This window comes from Symphalangus syndactylus, chromosome 6 (assembly GCF_028878055.3).
Source record: "Symphalangus syndactylus isolate Jambi chromosome 6, NHGRI_mSymSyn1-v2.1_pri, whole genome shotgun sequence".
In the NCBI taxonomy this organism is placed as follows: Eukaryota; Metazoa; Chordata; class Mammalia; order Primates; family Hylobatidae; genus Symphalangus; species Symphalangus syndactylus.
Window position 1 is genome coordinate 72,194,701 of NC_072428.2, and position 9,738 is coordinate 72,204,438.

Sequence of the window (9,738 nt, forward strand, 5' to 3'; positions counted from 1 at the left end):
TATGTACTCAATTTATATTCTATCATTTTCAACTGAAAGCGTCTTCATTGATAGAAATATGTGTTGATTACAGACAATCTGGACTTACAATGGTTCCACATGATTTTTTCAAATTTATGATGGTACAAAAGCAACATGCATTTAGTAGAAATCATACTTCAAGTATCCACATAACCATTCTGTTTTTCACTTTCAGTACACTATTCAATAAATTCCATAAGATATTGAGTACTGGTTTTTTTTAATTTTTTTTGAGACAGGGTGTCACTCTGTCACCCAGGCTAGAATGCAGTGGTGCCATCATAGCTCTCTGCAGCCTAGAACACTTGGGATTAAGAAATTGTCCTCAGATTCCTGTATAGGTGTACACCAGCACACATGGCTAATTTTTTAGTTTTTTGTAGAGATGGGAGCTCACTCTGTTGCCTAGGCTGGCCTCGAATTCCTGATTTCAAGTGATCCTCCTCCCTCAGTCTTTTAAAGTGCTGGGATTACAGGTGTGAGTCACAGTGCCTGGCCAGCACTTTACTATTAAATAGGTTTGTGTTAGATGATTTTGTCCACCTGCAGGTTAATGTAAATGTTCTGAGCATAATTAAGGTAGGTTGGGCTAAGCTATGGTGTTCAGTAGGTTAGGTGTATTAAATACATTTTTGACTTAAAATATTTTCAATTTATGATGGGTTTTTTGGGATATAACCCCATCATAGTCTAGGGGCATCTGTATATTCTAATCTAGAAATCAGAGAAGCTAAATTAGACTGAATATGTTTTGCTTCTCCTTTCTTTTCCCTTTTTAAAATGTTACTCTGATAAGATTGTTTCCCTAAGTGGTTGGGACTAAGGGGGAAGGCAGGGAGATTTGAATGAGTTTGGCCAGATACCTGTGTCTCTTCAGGGTGGAGATAATGACACCCTCAGAAGTCAAGAGACATAGAGAGAGTGTTGGAAATAAGCAGGAGGGAAGTATCAGTAAACATTTTTCTGGAATAAAAACAATTTTGGTGAATCTGAGATTTAATGACAATTATTTGCATTGTCTCTTTTGGCATTGAAAAGGAGAGGGGATAGTGTTTTGCTTTGAGACTTCAGCTCCCGTCCTACTCAACCCATCTGTACCAACTGATTTTAAAAGGCAATAATATGCTCATTAACTATCTTCCAATACATTTGACAACTGTGGAAATAATCTAAAACAGAAAGCAAGAATTGGCCCTTGTTTGAAAGCACTTAAATTCTATTCAGGCAGCAATGAAATTCTGCAGTAGCCAAAAGCCTTTCAAGCACTCAGCAAGTTGCAGATCCTCTGATCCGAGTCTTCAGGGAGAAAGACATTGCTAATGAATCCAATAAAAGTTTTCTGCAGCGAGGTAATGACCACATTCCTGTAGCTTTACTGTCTTTAAGAAAAAAAAAAAATGAGGCCGGGCACAGTGGGTCACGCCTGTAATCCCAGCACTTTGGAAGGCTGAGGCAGGCAGATCACTTGAGGCCAGGAGTTCCAGACCAGCCTGGACAAAAAGGCAAAACCCCATCGCTACTAAAAATACAAAAATCAGCTGAGTGTGGTGGTGTGTCCTCTAGTCCTAGCTACTTGGGAGGCTGAGTTAGGAGAATCACTCGAATCCAGGAAATGGAGGTTACAGTGAGCTGAGATCACACCTGTACTCCAGCCAGGGTGACAGAGCAAAAGTCTGTCTTAAAAAAAAGAAAAAAGAGTAAAAGCAAAATAAATAAAAGGTAACATGAGATATACTGAGTAAGAAATTTACATCACTTTCCAAAGCTGTGCTGCCCAGTAGAAATACAGTGTAACCCACAAATGTGAGACACATAGATAATTTCAAATTTTCTAGTAGCCACACTTTAAAAAGGGAAAAAGAAATAAGGAAAATTCATTTAATAACATACTTAATCCAATATATTCAAAATATTATTTGAAATATTTATTCAAGATATTTTCAACTATTTCAACATATAGTCAACATAAAAATTATTTCTGTGATATTTTATATTTCTTATTTTTGGTATTAAGTCTTCCAAATCCACTGTGTGTATTAGTCTCGATTTGACCTAGCCACATTTCTAGTCAATAGGCACGTGTGGCTAGTCACTACCCCGCTGGACACTGCAGTGCTGTCACGTCATGGTGAAAATACAGGGCCTGGAATAATGGACAAGGCATTGGGTTTCTGTTAAGCAGATGTGAGAACAGATAACTGGCTTCACTGTGTTGCTTCACGTTGTCAAATTACTTATCCTCCGAGTCTCAGTTTTCATATCCATAAAATAATAATAATATTTCCTTTGTAGAATTTCATGCAGGTTAAAAATAACATTCACAAAGCATTAGCTATATAGTTGGCTCTCAATAACTGTAGCTATATTTAATCATGTTCTGATATATGAAGCACAGGTGATTTCTTTCCTTCTTCCCTTCCTTCCTTCCTTCCTTCCTTCCTTCCTTCCTTCCTTCCTTCCTTCCTTTCTTCCTCTCTTTCTGACAGAGTCTCACCCTGTTGCCCAGGCTGGAGTGCGGTGGCACAATCTTGGCTCACTGCAACCTCCACCTCCTGGGTTCAAACAATTCTCTTGCCACAATCTTTCAAGTAGCTGGGACTACAGGCAGGTGCCACCATGGCGGGCTAATTTTTTGTATTTTTAGTAGAGACAGGGTTTCACCGTGTTAACTAGGATGGTGTCGATCTCCTGACCTCATGATCGGCTGCCTTGGCCTGTGAAAGTGCTGGGAATACAGGCACGGGCTATCGTGCCTAGCCAGGTGATTTCCTTTGAAGGCAGAAATTTTATGATTTGCATTCAAATGTAGAAGGGGATCTTTAAAATCGACCAAACTTCTGAAATATGATTTTAAAGATAAACAACCAGGACTTTGTTTCACATTTGCTTTTCTAGTAGATTCTGTTTATGTGTTCTTTCTTTGTATTTCAAGATAATATGAGGCTTTCTCCACTACTACATTGTCTTACTTGCTAATGATGAATATATCTATTAGACAATATTTGGAAGAGAGGTTCACACAAATCTAGAAGTGTTAGGCAATATGTAAGTCTTGTGAAAATTAATGTCAGAGCAGGGAGCATGGCTTCGTAATCCTGGTTTCTCGTGACATGGACTATGGAAGGATTTTTGTATAAAGAAAACAATCAAGAATTCTCATGGAATTGAGCAGAATTTGAAAATATCTTTCAAACAAAGGAGTGAAATTTAATACAAAGTCAATGGACTTTGTAGTCCCAGCTACTCAGGAGGCTGAGTGAGACAATCACTTGAACCCAGGAGGTGGAGATGGCAGTGAGCTGAGATCACATCTGTACTCCAGCCTGGACGACAGAGCAAGACTGTCTCAAAAAAAAAAAAAAAAAAAAAAATACGAGTAAAAGCAAAATAAATAAGAGGTAACATGAGACATATTGAGTAAGAAACTTACACCACATTCCAAAGCTGTGCTGTCTAGTAGAAATACAATGCAAACCTAGTAGAAATACAAATGTGAGACACACAGGTAATTTCAAATTACAAATTGAACAGAGTCAATGTTCACTTTTTTATACAATATATAGATTTGGTCTTGTTTTTTATTGCAAGGTACAATTTTAGCAATAAAACACAATAAAATTACACAAATGCCTTTTCCTTTTTTCTTTCTTTTTCTTGTGAGATGGAGTCTCGCTGTGTCACCCGAGCTGGAATGCAGTGGCACGATTTTGGCTCACTGCAACCTCCGCCTCCCAGATTCAAGCAATTCTCCTGCCTCAGCCTCAGAGTGGCTGGGATTACAGCTACGTGCGACCATGCATGGCTAATTTTTGTATTTTTAGTAGAGACGAGGTTTTACTATGTTGGCTAGAGGAAATACATTTTCTATAACAACTTAAAACCAAGTGCTATATAAATTAAGAGTATGGATGCATATTTAACAAATGTGTTTAAGACCGAAGATGATTTCCTGTTTTTCAGATCCTAAATTTAGTGTGGTTTATTAGCCCCATTTTAGACAGGCCCTGTTGAAGGAGACTGAGAAATAGAACCCAGTAGGAATAAGTCATGATAAAAGTATCTACAGAAATCTGGAATTATTATGCAACACATCAGTTCCGTGAAAATAAATGCAGAAAACTAAGCTTGTTTAAAACATACCTGTTCTTTTTTTTTTTTTTTTTTTTGAGGCAGAGTCTCGCTCTGTCGCCCAGGCTGGAGTACAGTGGCACCATCTTGGCTCACTGCAACTTCCGCCTCCCGGGTTCAAGCAATTCTCCTATCTCAGCCTCCTGAGTAGCTGGGATTATAGGCACCCGCCACCACGTCCAGCTAATTTTTGTATTTTTAGTAGAGCGGGGGTTTCACCATGTTCGTCAGGCTGGTCTCAAACCCCTGACCTCGTGATCCATGGGCCTCGGCCTCCCAAAGTGCTGGGATTACAGGCATGAGCCACTGCACCCAGCCAAAACATATCTGTTCTTTACTCCAGAAAGAAAAAGAAGATCCATTAAAAAATCTTGCTTTTGTAAAGATAAAATATTTTCAATATTTTGTATCAAATTTGAGAAAAGAACGTCTTGATGTAGAAGGCCAAATATGAGAGAACGTGGAGTTATTCTTGGTAATGAGGGGTGGCAGGCAAGAATCATGCCAGCACTCAATACCAAATTACACAAGAAAATTTGACTATAAAAACATGAACAGAGCAGCCACCTGAATTATAATTTTTGCAGTATTTGGCATTTTTGAGACATTCATGGTGGCTTACATGGAAACACATTATAAAATACTTCTAATAAGATTTTAAGCCTACTTTACCTGAAGTTAGGTTTAAACATTACCTTGTCAGTTTAAGATTAACCAAATTTGCCTCGTGCAGTGGGTCACACCTGTAATCCCAGCACTTTGGGAGGCTCAGACAGGTGGATCACCGAAGGTCAGGAGTTCGAGACCAACCTGGGAAACATGGTGAAACCTAGTCTCTACTCATAATACAAAAAATTATCTAGGCATAGTGGTGGGCGCCTGTAATCTCAGCTACTCAGGAGGCTGAGGCAGAAGAATCACTTGAACCTGGGAGGCAGAGGTTGCAGTGAGCTGAGATCGCTCCACTGCACTCCAGCCTGGACAACAGAACAAGAGTCTGTCTAAAAATATTTATATGTATTGAAGTTATCAATATTTCCCTGGTTCGTTAAATAAACAACTAATTTTACACTTAAAAATCAATCTTCTTATGAATGTGACATGTTTTCAGAAAAAAAAAATTAAGTCTTAAGTCTTCACTAGTGAAAGACTATTTTGGGAGAATCTTTATTTAGAAATTATTATCTTCGGCCGGGCGCGGTGGCTCACGCTTGTAATCCCAGCACTTTGGGAGGCCGAGGCGGGCGGATCATGAGGTCAGGAGATCGAGACCACGGTGAAACCCCGTCTCTACTAAAAATACAAAAAATTAGCCGGGCGTGGTGGCGGGCGTCTGTAGTCCCAGCTACTCGGAGAGGCTGAGGCAGGAGAATGGCGTGAACCCGGGAGGCGGAGCTTGCAGTGAGCCGAGATTGCGCCACTGCACTCCAGCCTGGGCGACAGAGCGAGACTCCGTCTCAAAAAAAAAAAAAAAAAAAGAAATTATTATCTTCTTATTGTTAAAATATTTACAGAATGTCTAATTGAGACTTTCACATAGTGGGTGACTCCTGAATTTTGATGACTGAATAAATCAGGGATAATTTGAATATTAAAATTAGCTAAATTAGAATAATAACAGAAAAAGATTAGTATGCAAAGGTCAAAGTTTAGTTTCATTCTAGAGAAAAAACATGTTGTGAAAAATTATTCAAACACACTCTAAATTTCAGTGGTCATTTATTTATATATTTTATTTTTATTTTTTTTGAGATAAGAGTTTTGCTCTTGTTGCCTAGGCGGGAGTGCAGTGGTGCAATCTAGGCTCACTGCAACCTCTGCCTCCCTGGTTCAAGTGATTCTCCTGCCTCAGCCTCCCAAGCAGCTGGGATTATTGGCACCCAACACCACTACCAGCTAATTTTTTTTTTTGTATTTTTAGTAGAGATGAGGCTTCACCATGTTGGCCAGTCTGGTCTCGAACTCCTGACCTCGGGTGATCTTCATGCCTCAGTCTCCCAAAGTGCAAGGATTACAGGTGTGAGCCACTGTGCCTGGCCATTTATTAATACACTCACTACTCTTTAGATATTTTGTACTCTTCACTCCAAATAGAATCTGAAAATAACCGAAATATGAGATTTTTGAAATATCATACATAAAAAAACTCCCTCTCCAATTATTGTTATACTGTATGTTTTTATTATTGGCAGGGTCAACCTACATAAGACAAATTATCTGGAGAAACGGCTTCTTTCCTATTTGATCCCAGTAGCTTCTAACAACTGATAGCACAAAATTGAAAGTGGGTGAGCCACATCTGTTGTTATTTTTTGAACCAATTTCATCTATATTGTGGCTTCCTTGTAAACTTTGTGCTCAAAACTCATAGGATCTCTCTAAACTCCATGTTCAGTATATATATTTGTGATGGTTAATACTGAGTGTCAATTTGATTGGACTGAAGGATGAAAAGTATTGACCCTGGGTGTGTCTATGAAGAGATTAACATTCCAGTCAGCGGGCTGGGAAAGGCAGACCCACCCTTAACCTGGGTGGGTACAATCTAATCAGCTGCCAGTGAAGCCAGAATAAAAAGCAGGCAGAAGAACATGAAAAGACTAGACTGGCTTAGTCTCCCAGCCTACATCTTTCCCCCATGCTGGCTTCTTCCTGCCCTTGAACATCAAACTCCAAATTCTTCAGCTTTGGGACTCTGACTGGGTTCCTTGCTCCTCTGCTTGCAGACGGCCTATTGTGGGACCTTATGATCACATGAGTTAATGCTTCTTAATAAACTCCCCTTTATATATATATAGTTATCCTGTTAGTTCTGTCCTTCTAGAGAACCCTGACCGATACAGTATGTATGTAATTTCTTAAATTTTGATTGCCAGTAGAAAAAAAATAAAAATCAAATCAATGAATTAAAATACCGGTTGATCACAAAAACAAACTGATGTTTCAAATAAACACTGAGGACTGTTTTATGGATACTATTATCTTCAGTTCTAATTCTAATTGTTCACCAACTGTGGCCCATTAAATTCAGGTTCTAGATGTGCATAGTGAACTAAGGGTCTTGCTATATATTGTATACTCTGCTTCTGTAATATAACTCCAATTGCAACAGAAACATCTCTCCCTAGGTTTATTATGTAGTAAATGTACCCATGCAAAAGCATGATGGAAAAAGAGTGGGTTAAATGTAAAATTGAGCTCTAAAGGGTGCAAGTGAAGACAAGGTCCTACAATTGATTTCCTGAAATATTTTGTGCACTTCTTTTGTTTTCTTTATTTCAATTTTTCTGTTTGTTAAGGAGCAGTTATATTCAAACACTTTCTGAGTTAATACATTAGTTGTAAGGATTAATGGACCATCATTAGTTGCAAAGAGAACGACATATCTATTGGCAAAAAGAATTGATGGAATCAAATAGATAAGAAGCCAAGTATGTTTCTGAGTGAGTGATTATATTGATAAAACACAACAGGGACTAAAAGAGACTGTGGCTTCTTGAGGCTTGGGCCCCTAAACTTTCCTGAGTGAAAAGCAGGCTGGGACTGCACCTTGGCTCCCAATGAGACCATGATCTCCAACATTCTTTTCGGATGTAGCCAAAGAGGATAATGGAAAAGGAAGCCTTCTTAGAGGGCAAAGCTAAGCCCTATGGAGAACAATGAATTGTAGAGGCATTCCTGGGGGTAGGTTCAGAGAATTATCAAGGAAAATTTCCCCACCCTCAGGGAAATAGGGGCCCCTTACAACTTCCCAGTGGGATTTCAAACTTTTACAGGCCATGACTATTGTATGTCCTGGTCTTCCCTCTTCCAAATGCAAATACTTATTGCGTTTATCCTGAGCCTGCTCAGTCACGGTATATTGGACGTGCATGGGGTCAATAACTGATACAGTTTGGATATGTGCCCCCACTGAAATCTCATGTTGAATTGTAATCCTCAGTGTTAGAGGTGGGGCCTGGTGGGAGGTGATTGGATCATGGGGGTGGACTTATCATGAACGGCTTAACACCATCTCCTTGGTGCTGTTCTCACCACAGGGAGCGAGTTCTTGTGAGATCTGGCTCTTTAAAAATGTGTGGCACCTTCCCTGTCTTTCTTGCTCCCACTTTTGCCATGTGATGTGACTGCTCCCCCTTTGCCTTCCACCATGACTGGAAGCTTCCTGAGGCCTCCCTGAAGCAGATGACACTATGCTTCCTGTACAGCCTGCAGAACCTGGAACAAACTAAACACCTTTTCTTACAAATTACCCAGTCTCAGGTATTTTTTAATGGCAATGCAAGAACAGTGTAGCACTAAAACTTATTCGCAGGTCTCTAGACCAATGTAAAGACTATCACAAAACCCCACTCTCCACTGAGCTTGGTGCCATGAATAATAGGGTTATCTCCTATGGGGGGTAGGTAAGTGTGTTCCGTATGTGGGCACTGAAGAGAAGTATTTGTAATATGTGCTATCCTTCCCTGGAGGCAGATTTTACTTTCCCAACTTATTGAAGTCAGGCTCATACATGTGACTTGCTCTGGCCAATGAAAGAAGTGACATGAAAAGAACCACAGCTGAAGCTGACCCTGAAGGGCATAAAGCACAAGCAAGAAATAAACACTGGAGTCTCTTGTTATAGCAGTATAGTTGGCTATCCTGAAAATGTACACTAATTATGGTATTTAGTAAACATGTATTGAATTATTGCCATACGCCAGACACTTGAGGTGCAAAGTGGTCCAAGGAAAGAACAATTGCAGCAGAGCAAAAGGGCAACTAGTTATTCCCTGCCTAAGTGCAAAATATGTGCTGAGAATTCAGGATATGGAACTAGAAAAATAAATGCATTTATATTGTTAAGTATCAATCATATATACAATTGTGTGTGCGTGTATTTCATATATAGTATAACTGCTTAGCTGTATCAGAAGTTCACTCTTTAGACTTGTAATAAAGCTTCATTGCACCATTAAAAAAAAAGAAAAAAACATGCAAAAGCATCTCTAGAGCAGCAGGCAAGCCTGGCTGCCTTTGTTGCTGCTATTTTCGGCTTGCCCTGCTTCTGTCAGACTGGGTCAGCGCTGAATGCCAGGGGCAAGATGGCGTCCTTGGCAGGAGGAAGGCGATGTGGTAGAGAGGTTTAAAAAAGAATCCATGCCTAAAGGACTAAGAGGATGTGTAATGAAGTAATTCTTACTTTGGAAGCAATTGTGTTGTGAATTCTTAAATGTCAAAAGTCTTTGAATTGAGGAGATACCGCAAATGCCCTTGATCAACTGAAATAAGAACAATCGGCCGCCTCGGCCCTTCTTTCAAAGCATTTTAGCCTGGGCACCATAGTGTTGATGGTGCATACTCCACAAAGGTCAGTGTTCACTAGATCTTTATTTGGAAAGATTATCTAAGCATCAAAATGTCTTAAATTTCAATTTAAGTGACAAGGTCAGAAGGAAATCCTGAACTACAGATTAAAGGAATGCCTCAGAAGGATAAGAGAGAATAATTTTGATTCTTGGGTTAGAATCATTTCCAGAATTCATTAATTCACATTTCCAGAACTGTGAATTAATGGTCACACATTCTTCTAAAAAAGCATTGCTT